Source organism: Heterodontus francisci, unplaced genomic scaffold, assembly GCF_036365525.1.
Source record: "Heterodontus francisci isolate sHetFra1 unplaced genomic scaffold, sHetFra1.hap1 HAP1_SCAFFOLD_43, whole genome shotgun sequence".
In the NCBI taxonomy this organism is placed as follows: domain Eukaryota; kingdom Metazoa; phylum Chordata; class Chondrichthyes; order Heterodontiformes; family Heterodontidae; genus Heterodontus; species Heterodontus francisci.
In genome coordinates this window covers 9,501,075-9,518,140 of record NW_027141852.1, presented here as the reverse complement: position 1 = coordinate 9,518,140, position 17,066 = coordinate 9,501,075, and the positions used below count along the sequence as shown (strand labels likewise).

Sequence of the window (17,066 nt, the reverse complement as noted above, 5' to 3'; positions counted from 1 at the left end):
ACGAGTAATCCAAAAGTCTCCACTAATGGACCAGAGACATGAGTTCAAATTCCACTGCAGCAGCTGGGTAATTTATAGAATCAAAGTAAGTTTATGGCACAGGAAGAGGCCAGTTGGCCCATTGTGTCTGTGCCAGATGAAAACTGTCCACCCATTCTAATCCCACCTTTCAGCATTTGGTGCATAACCCTGCAGATTACGTCATTTCAGGTGTATATCCAGACTCATTTTGAATGACTTGAGGATTTCTGTCTCAACTCCCCTATCAGGCAGTGAGTTCCAGACCCCCTCCACCCTCTGGCTGAAAAAAAATCTTTTCCTCATCTCCTCTGTAATCTTTATACCAATAACTTTAAATCTATTCCCCTAGTCACTGACCTCTCTGCTAAGGTGAACAGGCCCTTCACTTCAACTCTATACAGGCCCCGCAAAATGTTGTACATTTCAGTCTGATCTCCCCTCAGCCTCCTCTGTTCCAAGGAGAACAGCTCCATCCTATCCAATCTTTCCCCATAGCTGCATTTTTCCAGTCCCGTCAACATCCTCGTAAATCTCCTCTGTACCCTCTCCAGGGCAATTACATCCTTTCTGTCATGAGGTGATCAGAACTGTACACAGTACTCAAGTTGTGGCCTGACTAATGATTTATACAGTTACAGTACAACCTCCCTGCTCTTATATTCTATACCTCGTCGAAAAAAAAAGGATTCCATATGCCTTTTTAACCACCTTATCAACTTGTCCTGTTACCTTCAAGGATCTGTGGACATTTACTCCAAGGTCCCTCACTTCCTCTACACCCCTCAGCATTTTCCTATTAATCGTGTATTCCTTTGCCTTGTTTGACCTCCCCAAATGCATCACCTCACACTTCTCTGGATTGAATTCAATTTGCCATTTTTCTGCCCATCTGACCAGACCATCAAGATCTTCCTGCAGCCTACAGTTATCCTCCTTGCTATTTACCACATGGCCAATCGTTGTGTCATTTGCAAACTTCTTGATCATGCCCCCTACATTTACATCCATGTAGACCACATCATAAACTGCACTACCCTCATCTATTTTCCTTGTTAATTCTTCAAAATTTCGATCAAGTTGTTCAGGCAAGATCTTCCCTTAACAAATCCATGCTGACTATCCTTGATTAATCTGTGCCTTTCTAAGTGACATTTTATCCTGTCTCTCTGAATAGATTCCAATAATTTTCCCACTATTGAGGTTAGACCGACTGGCCTGTAATTATTCGGTCTAGCCCTCACTCCCTTTTTAAACAGAGGTACAATGTTAGCAGTCCTCCAATCCTCCAGCACAACACCTGTATCCAATGAGGTCTGGAAAACGATGGTCAGACCTTCCGCTATTTCCTCTCTTGCTTCTTTTAACAGCCTGGGGTACATTTCATCCATCCCTAGTGATTTATCAACTTACAAATAAGCTAATTCCATTAGTATGTCCTCTCTCCCTCTGTTGATCATATCCAATACTTCACACCCCTCTTCCTTATCTACAATATCGGCATCGTCCTCCTCTTTTGTGCAGACAGATGCAAAGTATTTATTAAGAACAATGCCAACATCTTCTGCCCCTACATATAGGTTACCTTTATGGTCTTTTCTGTGCCCTCCTCTTTCCTTAGTTATCCTTTTACTCTTAATGTATTGATAAAACATCTTTGTGTTTACCTTGATTTTGATTGCCAATATTCTTTCATGCCTCTCTTAGTTTTCCTAATTTCAATGTTGATTTCCCCCCTCCACATTCTATAGACCTCTCAGCTTTCTGTAGTATTGAGTTCTCTGTGTCGGGCATCATTTTTCCTTTACTGCCATATCATACCCATAAGCTCCTTGACATCCATGGGGCTCTTGATTTGGCCTTCCCACCCTTTTTCTTTGAGGGAACATGTTGACTCTGAACCCCTGGAATCTCCCCTTGAATTCTTCCCATTGCTCTGACACTGATTTACCTTCAAGTACCTGTTTCCAGTCCACTTTCGCTAAATCACTCCTCAGCTTAGTAAAGTTGGCCTTGCCCCAATTGAGAACTCTAACTCTTGTTGTATCCTTGTCCTTTCCATAATTATGTTAAAACTGACTGAATTATGATCACTACCACCAAAATGCTCTCCCACTGCCACTCCTTCCACCTGCCCATCTTCATTTCCTAAAACTGCGTCCTCTCTTGTTGGACTTGCTACATATTCGCTAAAATATTTCTCCTGAATGCATCACAAGAATTCTGCTCCCTCAATTCCTTTTACACTAAAACTATCTCAGTTAATGTTTGGGTGGTTAAAATCCCTTTCTATTGCTGCCGTACTGTTGCTTTGACAAAAATTGCCACTCTCCCTCCTTTCTTATCTCCCTCCCTATCGCGTCTGAAAACCCTGTAACCAAGACTGTTGAGCTGCCATTCCTGTCCCTCCTTAAGCCATGTTTCTCTCAGAGCTATGATATCATACTGCCACCTGTCTATCTGTCCTCAGCTCATCTGCTTTATTTGCTATACTCCTTGCATTGAAATAGATACACTTGAGCACTGCCAAACACTTTTTTAATTTTCTAAACTTTGTTTCCTCAGTCTTCCAGACTCATCCATTAATTCTCTGCCTTCCATTTTCATTTCTGATTTTGTCCCATCTGACTCTACCTTCCAGTCCCCATCCCCCTGCCAAACTAATTTAAACCCTCCCCAACAGCTCGAGCAAAATGCCCCGCAAGGAACTCCGTCCCAGCTCTGTTCAGGTGCAACCCGTCCGACCGGTCCCAAGAATCTAAAGCCATGCCTCCTGCACCATCTTTCCAGCCACACATTCATCTGTCTTCTTCTATTCCTGTACTCACTTGCGCTTGGCACTGGGAGTAATCCGGAGATTATTACTTTTGATGTCCCATTTGCAAATTTCTTACCTCACTCCCCAAATTCTGACTGCAGGACAACATCCTTATTTCTACCTATGTTGTTTGTTCCGATGTGGACCACAACTGCTGGCTGTTCACCCTCCCCTTTCAGGATGCTCTGTAACTGCTCAATGACATCCTTGATCCTGGCACCAGGGAGGCAACATACCATTCCTGGATTCATGTCTGCGGCTACAGAAATGCCTGATTGTTCCCTTGACTATTGAATCACCTATCACTATGGCTTTTCCAGTCTTCCTTGTACCTCCCTTTGCAGCTGAGTCACCCATGGTGCCATGGACTTGGCTCTGGCTGCACTCCCCAGGGAAGCATCACTGTCCTCCATATTCAGAACTGAATACCCGTTGGAGAGCGTCATGCAGTCAGGGTGTCCTGCACTACCTACTCGATTCTTTTTGACTGCCTGTTGATCACCCATTCCCTCTCTCCCTGCATACTCTTAAGCTGTGGGGTGACCACATCTATAAACGTGCTATCCATGTAGCTCTCTTCTCACGAATGCACTGCAGTGTCACCAGCTGCCTCTCAAGTTCCAAAACCCAGAGCTCAAGCTGCCACAATTGAGAGCACTTCCTGGCACAAATGTTCTCGAAGATAGTGGAAGCATCCTGGAGCTCCCACATATCACAGGAGGTGCACTCTCAAGGTTGAAACACCCCTGCCATTAGTTGACCATTTGCTACTGTTAAAAAAAACCTTAACAGTACTACAACACCTTAGAATTATAAATAAAACTTTCCTAGTACTGATAAATCCCACTAAAAATCAATACAGTTCACTAGTTAAGATAAACCTTACTCCAAAAAACTCACCAACGATTCACTTGTCCCTTATTATTAATACTTAATTTATATTCTTTTTATTCTGCCTGTTGTTGAAATGCTATAACCCAGCCATTTACACACCCACCCTAACAGTGGTGTACTAACGATTTACAGTTACTCCCTAACAGCCGTTAATCACAACCAGTCACCTTGCAGCTTTCCTGTGATGTCACTATTCACTTTGTTTCCAAACTCCAGCTTGCTTGGACTCCTGTCCACTCCGCTTCCACCGTTTCCTGCTCTCTGAGTGAACCCTTGCTTACTCTCTCTCTCTCCCCACCCCGGGCTCTTTATGCTCCACTCTGCTCTCACTGTTTCCCGCTCTCAATGTATGAATATTTGTTTGCGTTGTGTTTAATTTAAAATATGGATTAACTGTATTTCACAGTTGTAGGTTTTATTTGGTAGTCCTGTACAAGTTGTGGATTGGTATTCAATATTTAGCTCTGTGAAAATTATTGTGAATGAAAACATAACTTTCAATCTTATACATGGGCTGGTCTGCAAGCTCCAAGTCCTTCACTTTGTAGTAATGGAATTGATACTGTATCTTTCAGTCTTAATCTCTGTGGGATTTTTGAACTGGTATGTAATGCATAGCTCGGTCTAACGTCTGATGTACATTATTGGGATTCGTAGGATCATAGGAAATAGGGGCATTAGGCCAATCAGCCCATTGAGCCTGCTCTGCCATTCAAACAGATCGTGGCTGATCATATCCCTCTTTGTCATTTTTCCCTGCTATCTCCATATCCCTTGATCCCGGTAGTATTTAGAAATCTATTGATTTCTGTCTTGAATATGTTCAGTAATTGAGCCTCCACAGCCCTCTGGGATAAAGAATTCCACAGATTACACACCCTCTGAGTAAAGAAATTCCTGCTCATCTCAGTCTCAAATGGCCTGTCCTTATTCTGAGACTGTGTCCCCTTCTTCCAGACTCACTAGACAGAGGAAACATCTGATCCATATCTACCCTGTCACACCCTGTAAGAATTTTGGAAGTTTCAATGAGATCACCTCTCATTCTTTGAAACTCCAGAGAATTTGGGCCCAGTTTCTGCAGTCTCTCATCATAAGGGGATTGGTCTGGTGAATCTCCATTGCATTCCCTCTGTGACAAGTCTATCCTTCCTTAGATAAGGGGAAGTGATGGCGTAGTGGCATTGTCATGGGCGGCACAGTGGTTAGCACCGCAACCTCACAGCTCCAAAAACCGAGGTTTGATTCTGGCGACTGCCTGTGCAGAGTTTGCAAGTTCTCCCTGTGACCATGTGGGTTTTTGCTGGGTGCTTTGGTTTCCTCCCGCAGCCAGAGACTTGCAGGTGATAGGTAAATTGGCTGTTGTAAATTGCTCCCAGTGCAGGTAGGTGGTAGGGAATATGGGATTACTGCAGGGCGAGTATAAATGGGTGGTTTTTGGTCAGCACAGACTCGGTAGGCTGAAGGGCCTGTTTCAGTGCTGTATCTCTAAATAAATATAAAATAAGGAAACCAAAATTGTACAGAAAACAGTGCTCGACCCCAAGGGTCACTGTTGGAACCACTGCTTTTTTTTGCTACAGATAAATGACTTGGATCTTGGAATATAGAGCAGAATCTCAAAATATGCCGATAAAACCAAACTTGGAGAAGTGGAAAACAGTGAGGATGAAATGAACCGCCTGCAACAAGACAATGATAGGCGAGCAGAATGGGCAGACAGGTGGCAGATGGAATTTAATAGTGACTAGTGTGAGGTGATGCATTTTGGCAGAAGAAATAGGGAGAGGCAATATATACTTAATGGCACAGTTCTAAAGAGTGTGCAGGAATAGAGGGACTTGTTCACTATAATGTGAACAATTTTTCTTCTTGTGTGGCTCTCAGATTTGTAAACTTCACTGTACTGGAGTGAGGTGACATCTACTGGCAGGAAGCAAGAACTGCAACCAAGCAGCAGATACTCCATAGTCTGTCAGGGTGAAAGAAACATTGCAATGTGAGGAAATAGTGAATGCGTTTGATTGGGTTGATGGAGACATGATACCACTTGTGGTGGAGTCCAAAGCAAAGGCCAGAAATATAAAATTGTCATTATTAAAAGATATGAGGAATTCATGACAAATGTATTCAGGTGGTGAGTGGGTGGAATCTGGATAGAATAGAAAGTGAGATTGGGTGGACAGAAGCAGTGTGAAAGGATGGCTCAAACAAAAGGGAAACGCCCTGAAAGGTTAACTGTGTTTCTCTCTCCACAGATGCTGCCAGAGTTTCTGAACATTTCCAGCACTTTCTGTTTTTGTTTCAGAATTTGCAGGATGTTGCTTTGATCTGAAAAAAAATGGATGATTGGCTTTGGCTGCCAGTGAAATTCCACAGGAGCTAAAAGGAAGTTCTGATATCAGTGGCATGTTGATCTCGGGGTATGATTCTTGCTTAGGGTAAGTGATTAATTAATGTGTGAGAGATCCTGGGTTCAAATCTTGGACAAGCCCTTCTTTGTTGGTGTTTTTAGTTTAAGGTCGCCGATTGGTTTCCCCCTTCCAGAAGGCGGAATTGATTTCCATATGGAGCCTGCTTGAGGACCAGAGGGCTGGATTCAAAGAGCTTGTCGACAAAATTGGAATGAATGAAATGTGCAGAGAGCCAAGTAGGAATATAAAGTTGTAACTTTAACTGAAGCCTGGCTCCAAAAAACAACAGAACTGGGTTCTGGTATGGAAAGGAAACCATTCCCATTTCTGTTGTTTGACTTGCATTGGCTCATTGATTTTCTTGTTTTTCACTTTGTTGATGCATTTGAATAATTGTGGATCCTTATTCAGGGTGTTTTCTTTCACCAGGTAGTTCTGACCTCTGATGATGATGATCGGAATGAGCTTCACCTCACTGATAGTTTTGGAACTGAGCAGATTTCCTTTGCTTGAGTCTACAACATGGAACTCAGTCTGACATGTGGACCCATGGGAGGATTTGAATGCCACCCCTGCGTTGAAGAATACAGTTGCATCCATCCAATAATAGACCGAGTAGAAGTGACAGTTCAGTCAGTCGAACATTAAACTTTTAATTTCAGGGTGGTGAGTTTGAGTGCCATTTTGGTTTTCCCTTTTTTAAGGCTTCTTGAGCAGAGAGTACAAGGAGTGTTTGAAATGAAATTCAGCAAAACTATGAGAAAGTCTCACTTTGATTCGGGACTCTTATCTCTCTGCAGCATCTCGCTGTGAACGATTGAACTTCATCTCATTTCATTCCCAGCTCGGGATCAGTGCGGCTCAGTGGGACTTCTGGCTGTCTCCTGCTTCACAATCCATCAGTGCTGAGAAAGCAATGGGGAATATTATTCAAGGCTCTGTAACCAGAGGACACCGATTTAAGGTGACTGGCAAAAGAACCAAAGGCAACATGAGGAAAAACTTATTTTGCACAGCGAGTGGTTAAGATCTGATATGCACTGTTTGAGAGTGTGATGGAGGCTGATTCAACCATTACTTACAAAATGGTAAAAGATAATTATCTGAAGTGAAAAAAGTGCATGTTTTCATGGAATACATGAGTCTGTGGCATGAGCTGAGTTGCTCGTGCAGAGAAGCAGCACAAGCACAATGAACTGAATGGCTTCCTTTTGTTCTGTAAATATTCTATGATCTATGATTCTTTTCAGAGTGAAATCAACACTCACATACAAGAAACTGACAGGTACAATGTAAACCCCACACTAACATACCAGCGAATGCTAGGGACAGAGTAAAACCAACTCAGTCCTGGACTAGAAACTGACAGGTGCACTGTAAACTTCGCATTACCAGACAAGAAATTGACAGTTACAGTGTGAAACCCACAGTCACTTAGCAGCAGTTGGCAGGTAACGTGTAAAAATCTTTCTTTCATATCCCAACTGCAAGGTAAAAAGGAAATTAGGGACAAACCCAGGCTCACACTTCAAAGACTGAGAGATACAAAGCAAAACACATACTCACCGACAAGTACAGAGAAGAAGACACTCTCAGAGGAGGTGCAGATTAAAGACACATGCATGTAACAGAAACTGATAGGGATAGAATCAAACGCTTTCTCACTTCTCAGAAACTGATAGATATCGACAAAAGCTGATGCTCACATGCAAGTTGTTGAAAGATATGTGGTGAAACTCACAGAGCAATAGCAGAAACAAACAGGTACTGAATAATACCCACAGTCACAGACCAAAAAATGAAATATACTGAGTTAAACACCACTTTCTCACACCAGAAACTCATGGCTACAAAGTGAAGCTGACTCTATCCTCCCAGGCATTGACAGGTACAAAAGAAAACACTCACGACGATACCAGGACATGAAATGTACGTAATAAAACCTTTCAGCTGAAAGAATAGCATTAATGACAGGTGTGGTACCCAGAATGCTCAGCGGCCTAGAATCCGCCCAATCTGTTACAGGAGCGGGGCGCGCAGGCGCAGTAGAGACAGCTCTGTCAGGAGCTGGAGCTGCGGGTTCGGAGTTGGAGCGGGATATTCACAAAGTGCGAGAAGACCGCGCCCTTTGCGGGCTCACACAGCTGGAGCAGGGCCTCCGGGCCACAATAACATGGAACAATCCCATCTGTATCCCTGCGGATGGCGACGGTGAAGCCTTTCCCGGTGAGGGTTCCCGAAACCGCGTCCATAAATGGATAAGAATTGGGGTCTGGGCAGGGAGCGTCTGGAGATGGATAAGAATTGGAGACTGGGCAGGGAGCGTCTCTAAATGAATAAAATTTGGGTACTGGTCAGGGAGCGTCTGTAAATGGATAAGAATTGGGGACTGGGCAGGGAGCGTCTCTAAATGAATAAAATTTGGGTAATGGTCAGGGAGCGTCTATAAATGGATAAGAATTGGGGTCTGGGCAGGGAGCGTCTGGAGATGGATAAGAATTCGAGACTGGGCAGGGAGCGTCTCTAAATGAATAAAATTTGGGTACTGGTCAGGGAGCGTCTGTAAATGGATAAGAATTGGGAACTGGGCAGGGAGCATCTCCAAATGAATAACATTTGGATACTGGTCAGGGAGCGTCTGTAAATGGATAAGAATTGGGGACTGGGCAGGGAGCGTCTCTAAATGAATAACATTTGGGTACTGGTCAGGGAGTGTCTCTAAATAAATAAGATTTGGGTACTGGTCAGGGAGTGTCTGTAGATGGATAAGAATTAGGGACTGGGCAGGGAGCGTCTCTAAATGAATAAAATTTGGGTACTGGTCAGGGAGCGTCTGTAAATGGATAAGAATTGGGGACTGGGCAGGGAGCGTCTCTAAATGAATAAGATTTGGGTACTGGTCAGGAAGCATCTGTAAATCGATAAGAATTGGGTACTGGTCAGGAAGCGTCTGTAAATCGATAAGAATTGGAGACTGGGCAGGGAGCGTTTCGAAATGAATAAGATTTGGGGACTGGGCAGGGAGCGTCTATAAATGCTTAAGAATTGGGGACTGGTTAGGGAGCGTTTTTTTATTCGTTCGTGGGATGTGGGCGTCGCTGGCTCGATCTCAGCTCGAGTAATGTGTCCAGTTCTGGGCACCAGGCTTTAGAAAGGACATCAAAGCTTCTGAGACAGTTCAGAGGAGATTTACCAGAATGATCCCAGAGATGAGAGGTGTCAGTTCTCTGGACAGGCTGGTGAAGCTGGGATTGTTCTCTTCAGAGTAGAGAAGGTTAAGGCAAGATTTAATAGAGGTGTTCAGAATCATGAAGGATTTTCATACGGTAGAGAGGGAGAAACTGTTTCCAATGTCCTGGGGGTCAGTAACCAGAGGACACAGATTTAAAATAATTGGCCAAAAATGTCAAGGGGAGGTGAGGAGAGATCTTTTAACCCAGTAACTGATTCGGATTTGGAATGAATTGTCTGACAGGGTGGTGGAAACAGATTCAATTATAACTTTCATAAAGGAATTGGACAAATATTTCAAAGTGAAATTCTCCAGGATTATGGGGAAATAGGCAGGGGGTTGGACTAATTGCATCTTTTTGTTAGAGAGTCAGCAGAGGCACAATGGGGCCGAATGGCCTCCTTCTGTGCTGTGTGATTCTATGAACATAAGAACTGGAAGCAGGAGTCGGCAATTCAGCCCCTCGAGTCTGCTCTGCCATTCAATACAATCATGGCTGATCTCATCACGGCAGTTCTTGTTTCTTGCCAGTAGATGTCACTTCACTCCAATACAGTGAAGTTTACAAATCTGAGAGAGACAAAACAGGAAAGAATTGTTCACATTCTGGTGAGTGTGTGGGATTTAGAAATACTAGGAGTGGAGACGAGTTATTACGTGTCTGCTCGATCCCCATAGCCCTGTAAAATTATTTCCTTCAAGTGCCCATTCAAATTCCTTTTGTAATCCTCGATTATCTCCATTTCCACCGCCCTCGTGGGCAGCGAGTTACAGATCATCACGAATCAGTGTAAAAAAGTTATTCCGCACATTCCCCCTGTACCTCCTGTCCAAAACCTTCAGTCTGTGTCCCCTCGTCCTTGTACCAATAGTTAACGGGAACAATGTTTCCTTGCCAACTTATTTAAAACTGTCATAGCCTAAAACACATCTATCAATTCTTCCCTCACTCTCGTTTGATACAGGCAGAACAACCCTAGCTTTTCCAACCTAACCTTGTAACTAAAATCCTCCATCCCTGGATCCATTCTGGTAAATTTCCTCTGCATCCTCTCAAGGACCCTCACATTCTTTCTTAAGTGTGGTAAGCAAAACTGGAAGCAACACTCCAATTGGGGCCTAATCAGAGCTTTATAATGGTTCAGCATAACTTCCCGGCTTTGTACTCAATGCCTCTATTTATAAAGCCCAAGATCCCATATACTTTGCTAACCACCCTCGCAATATGTCTTGCCACCTTCAAAGATTGATGCACATGAACCCCAAGTCCCTCTATTCCAGCACACTCTTTAGAACTGTGCCATTAAGTATATATTGCCTCTCCCTATTCCTTCTGCCAAAATACATCACCTCACACTTATCACTATTAAATTCCATCTGCCACCTGTCTGCCCATTCTGCTAGCCTATCATTGTCCTGTTGCAGGCAGTTCATATCATCCTCACTGTTTGCCACTCCTCCAAGTTTGTTGTCATCGGGATATTTTGAGATTCTACTCTGTATTCCAAGATCAAAGTCATTTATCTTGAGCAAAAAAAGCAGTGGTTCTAGCACTGACCCTTGGGGAACACCACTGTCGACTATCCTCCAGTCTGACAAAGAACCATTTAATAAGACTCGCTGTTTTCTGTCCTTAAACCAATTTTCTATCCAATTGGACACTGACCCTCCTATACCACGAACCTCAATTTTGTTAACCGCCCTTTTATGTGGTACCTTGTCAAACGCTTCCTTAAAATCCATATAAACAACATCCACTGCATTCCCTTCATCAAGCTGCTCTGTTAGTTCATCAAAAAATGCAGCTAGATTAGTCAAGCATGAACTCCTATTTATAAATCCATGCTCACTCTCCTTAATTAACTCGAACCTCTCCAAGTGACTGTTGATTTTTTACCCTGATTACTCTTTCTAAAACCTTACCCACCGCTGTTAATCTAACTAGCCTGTAGTTACCCGGACTGTCCTTACACCCTTTCTTGAATAAGGGTGTCGCATTTGCCACTGTTTAATCCTCTGGCACCTCCCCCGTATCCAGGGAAGATTGGAAGATTATAGCAAGCCCTTCCGTTATCTGCATCCGCATTTCCTTTCGCAACCTGGGATGTGAGCCATCCGGACCAGGTGATTTATCTTCCCTAAGCACAGCCAGCCTTTTTAGTACCTCCCTCTCCGAATTTGTACTCTCTCCATTGCCTCTACTTTCTTCACTTCAACTGATATTTTGTCAAATTCCACTTCCTTTGTGATCACTGATGCAAAGTACTCATTAAGTAGATTAACATTGCCCTGCACCTCTAAGCTTATATTATCCTTTTTGTCCCTAATAGGCCCGACTCAACCTCTTACTACCCACTTATCATTTACATGCTGCTCGAAGATTTTTGGGTTTCCTTTCATGTTGACTGCCAGTCTATTCTCATAGAAATAGAGAATAAGCAAATATAGAAGATGTAAGTATTTCCCATCCTTGATGAGGTGGAATATTTTATGTTGTGGGTGGTAATGACTTGGCCCACGAGTGTGGTGGAAGCAGAGACAATCAATGATTTGAAAAGGAAATTGGATGGATACTTGAAGGAAAGAAACTTGCAGGAGGAAAGGGATCGAGCTGGTGAGTGGAACTGACTAGATTGTTCCGGGGAGAGCCAGCATGGACGTGATAGGCCAAATGACCACCTTCGATGTTGTAAATGACTCTGTGTTGTTTCTCAAATTCAATCCACTGGTGCTTGGTAAATAATTTCAATGTAAATTGTGCAACTGGAAAATCAGAACCAAGGCAAGGGACGCATAAGGAAGCAAAATTGCTGAAACCCGGGATTGAACCAGGGACCTTTAGTCTAACGCTCTCCCAACTGAGCTATTTCAGCTCTCCATTAACAGTGGCTTGGTGTCCTTGTTTTGGAAGAAAATACATACATTCAAGTTTTCCAAAAACTTAAAGAACACAACATGTGAGTAATATTCCCCATTGCTTTCTCAGTACTGATGGATTGTGAAGCGGGAGACAGCCAGAAGTGCCACTGAGCCGCACAGACCCCGAGCTGAGAATGAAATGAGATCAAATTCAATCTTTCATAGTGAGATGCTGCTGAGAGGTAAGAGTCCTGAATCAAAGCGAGACTTGCTCATTTCAAACACTCCCTGTACTCTCTGCTCATGAAGCCTTAAAAAAGGGAAAAACAGAATGGCACTCAAACTCACAACCCTGCCATTAAAAGTCTCATATTCGACTGACAGAACTGTCACTTCTACTCGGTCTCTTATTGGATGGATGCAACTCCAACGCAGGGATGGCATTCAAATCCTCCCATGGGTCCACATGTCAGACTGAGTTCCATGTTGTGGACTCAAGCAAAGGAAATCTGCTCACTTCCAAAACTATCAGCGAATTGAAGCTGATTACAATCAACATCATCGGAGGTCAGAACTACCTGGTGAAAGAAGACACCCTGAAGAAGGATCCACAATTATTCAAAGGCATCGACAAAGTGAAAAACAAGAAAATCGATGAGTCAATGCAAGCCAAAAAACAGAAACACTGAAGAATTCCATTCCATTCCAGTCCAGATGTTTTTGGAGTCAGGTCACAATTACAGCAACAACTTTATATTCCCACTTGGCTCTCTGTCCATTTAGTTAATTGCTATTTTGTCGACAAGCTCTTTGAATCCAGTTGTCTGGTCCTCAAGCCAGCTCCGCATGGAAGTCAATTCCACCTTCTGCAAGGCTGAAACCAATAGATAACCTTAATCTAAAAATGCCAGCAGACCAGGGCTCGTCGCGGATTTGAACCCAGTATCTCTCGCATGTTAATTAACCATACTTCCTAAACGAGAATCATACCCCTAGACCAACGAGCCACTGGCAGGTCAGGCTTTATTAGCTGCTGTGGAATTTCACTGGAACCCCCCTGCCAATCATCCATTTTTTTTCAGATCAAAGCAACATCCTGCAAATGCTGAAATAAAAACAGAAAGTGCTGGAAATGTTCAGCAGCTCTGGCAGCATCTGTGCTGTGAGAAACACAGTTAACGTTTCTGGGCACTCACCTTTTGTTTCAGCCATCCTTTCAGACTGCTTCTGTCCATCCAATCTCACTTTCTATTCTATCCACATTCTAACCATTCACTACGTTACTACATTTTTCCTGAATTCCTCATTTCTTTTATTAATGACAATTTTGTATTTCTGGCCTTTGCTTCAGACACCACCACAAGTGGAATCATGTCTCCATCTACCCAATCAAACCACTTCGCTGTCTCCTCACATTGCAATGTTTCTTTCACCCTGACAGACTGTGGAGTTTCTGCTGCTTGATTGCAGTTCTTCCTTCCCGCCACTAGATGTGACCTCACTCCAATACAGTGAAGTTTCCAAATCTGAGAGAGACACAACAGGAAATAATTGTTCACATTATAGTGAATGTGTGGGATTTAGAAATACTAGGAGTGGAGACGAGTTATTATTGCACTCTGCTATTACATCTTTTATAATGGACTCCAGCATTTTCCCCACGACTGATGTCAGGCTAACCAGTATATAATTCGCTGTTTTCTTTCTGCCTCTTTTTTTAAATAGTGGAGTTACATTAACTACCGTCCAATCCATTGGAACTGTTCCAGAGTCGATAGAATTTTGAAAAAAGACCAGAAATGCATCTGCTATTTCAAGGGCCACTTCCTTAAGTACTCTGGGATGTAGATTATCAGGCCCTGGGGATTTATCGGCCTTCAATCCCATCAATTTCCCAAACATTCCCAACTAATACTGATTTCATACAGTTCCTCCTTCTCACTAGACCCTATGTTCCCCAACATTTCTGGGAGATTATTTGTATCCTCCTTTGTGAAGACAGATCCAAAGTATGTATTTAATTGGTCTGTCACTTCTTGGTTCCCCATTATAAATTCCCCCGTTTCTGACTGGAAGGGACCCAAATTTGTCTTCACTACTCTTTTTCTCTTCACATATCTATAGAAGTTTTTACAGTCAATTTTGATGTTCTCTGCAAGCTTATTTCCACTTGTTAATCAATCCCTTTGTCCTCCTCTGCTAAATTCCAAACTGCTCACAATCTTCAGGTTTGCTGCTTGTTCTGGCCATTTTATATTTCTCCTCCTTGGATCTAATACTTTCCTTAATTTCTTTTGTAAGCTACAGTTGAGCCACCCTTCCTGTTTTACTTTTGCGCAGACAGGAATGAACAATTGTTGTAATTCATCCATGCGCTCTTTAAATGCTAGCCATTGCCTATCCACTGTCAACCCTTTAAGTAACGTTCCCCAATCTATCATAGCCAACTCCCGCCTCATACCTTCATAGTTTTCTTTGTTTAGATTCAGGACCCGAGTCTCGGAATCAACTCTCTCACTCTCCATCTTAATGAAGAATTTTATCATATTATGGGCGCACTTCCCCAAGGGACCCCACACAACAAGATTGTTAACTAATCCTTTCTCATTGCACAATACCCAGTCCAGGATGGCCTGTTCTCTGGAGGTGTTATACACCTCTATCAATTCTCCACTCAATCTCCTTTGAGAAAGGCAGAATAATCCTAGCTTTTCCAACCTAACCTTGTAACTAAAATCCCCCATCCCTGGATCCATTCTGGTAAATCGCCTCTGCGTCCTCTCAAGGACCCTCACATTCTTTCTAAAGTCTGCTGAGCAGAACTGGAAGCCACACTCCAATTGGGGCCTAACCAGAGTTTTATAATGGTTCAGCATAACTTCCCTGCTTTTGTACTCAATGCCTCTATTTATAAAGCCCAAGATCCCATATGCTTTGCGAACCACTCTCGCAATATGACTTGCCTCCTTCAAAGATTGATGCACATGAACCTCAAGTCCCTCTATTCCAGAACACTCTTTCGAACTGTGCCATTAAGTATATATTGCCTCTCCCTATTCCTTGTGCCAAAATACATCACCTCACACTTGTCACTATTAAATTCCATCTGCCACCTGTCTGCCCATTCTGCTAGCCTATCACTGTCCTGTTGCAGGCAGTTCATATCATCTTCACTGTTTGCCGCTTCTCCAGGTTTGGTGTCATCGGCATATTTTGAGATTCTACTCTGTATTCCAAGATCCAAGTCAATTACCTTGAGCAAAAAAAGCAGTGGTTCTAGCACTGACCCTTGGGGAACACCACTGTCGACTATCCTCCAGTCTGACAAATAACCATTTAATAAGACTCGCTGTTTTCTGTCCTTAAACCAATTTTCTATCCAATTGGACACTGACCCTCCTATACCACGAACCTCAATTTTGTTAACCGCCCTTTTATGTGGTACCTTGTCAAACGCTTCCTTAAAATCCATATAAACAACATCCACTGCATTCCCTTCATCAAGCTGCTCTGTTAGTTCATCAAAAAATGCAGCTAGATTAGTCAAGCATGAACTCCTATTTATAAATCCATGCTCACTCTCCTTAATTAACTCGAACCTCTCAAAGTGACTGTTGATTTTTTACCCTGATTACTCTTTCTAAAACCTTACCCACCGCTGCTGTTAATCTAACTAGCCTGTAGTTACCCGGACTGTCCTTACACCCTTTCTTGAATAAGGGTGTCGCATTTGCCACTGTTTAATCCTCTGGCACCTCCCCGTATCCAGGGAAGATTGGAAGATTATAGCAAGCCCTTCCGTTATCTGCATCCGCATTTCCTTTCGCAACCTGGGATGTGAGCCATCCGGACCAGGTGATTTATCTTCCCTAAGCACAGCCAGCCTTTTTAGTACCTCCCTCTCCGAATTTGTACTCTCTCCATTGCCTCTACTTTCTTCACTTCAACTGATATTTTGTCAAATTCCACTTCCTTAGTGATCACTGATGCAAAGTACTCATTAAGTAGATTAACATTGCCCTGCACCTCTAAGCTTATATTATCCTTTTTGTCCCTAATAGGCCCGACTCAACCTCTTACTACCCACCTTTCATTTACATGCTGCTCGAAGATTTTTGGGTTTCCTTTCATGTTGACTGCCAGTCTATTCTCATAGAAATAGAGAATAAGCAAATATAGAAGATGTAAGTATTTCCCATCCTTGATGAGGTGGAATTTTTTATGCTGTGGGTAGTAATGTCTTGGCCCACGAGTGTGGTGGAAGCAGAGACAATCAATGATTTGAAAAGGAAATTGGATGGATACTTGAAGGAAAGAAACTTGCAGGAGGAAAGGGATCGAGCTGGTGAGTGGAACTGACTAGATTGCTCCGGGGAGAGCCAGCATGGACGTGATAGGCCAAATGACCACCTTCGATGTTGTAAATGACTCTGTGTTGTTTCTCAAATTCAATCCACTGGTGCTTGGTAAATAATTTCAATGTAAATTGTGCAACTGGAAAATCAGAACCAAGGCAAGGGACGCATAAGGAAGCGAGATTGCTGAAACCCGGGATTGAACCAGGGACCTTTAGATCTTCAGTCTAACGCTCTCCCAACTGAGCTATTTCAGCTCTCCATTGACAGTGGCTTGGTGTCCTTGTTTTGGAAGAAAATACATACATTCAAGTTTTCCAAAAACTGAAAGAACACAACATGTGAGTAATATTCCCCATTGCTTTCTCAGTACTGATGGATTGTGAAGCGGGAGACAGCCAGAAGTGCCACTGAGCCGCACAGACCCCGAGCTGAGAATGAAATGAGATCAAATTCAATCTTTCATAGTGAGATGC

The 17,066-nt window shown here is 43.0% G+C and overlaps 1 non-coding gene across 1 annotated transcript; it reads right to left on the bottom strand.

Moving 5' to 3' along the window:
* Positions 1–16,774: 16,774 nt before the first annotated feature.
* On the bottom strand, positions 16,775–16,847 carry trnaf-gaa (transfer RNA phenylalanine (anticodon GAA)). Its single transcript has one exon. It is a non-coding gene; the product is annotated as a tRNA-Phe (tRNA).
* Positions 16,848–17,066: the final 219 nt, after the last annotated feature.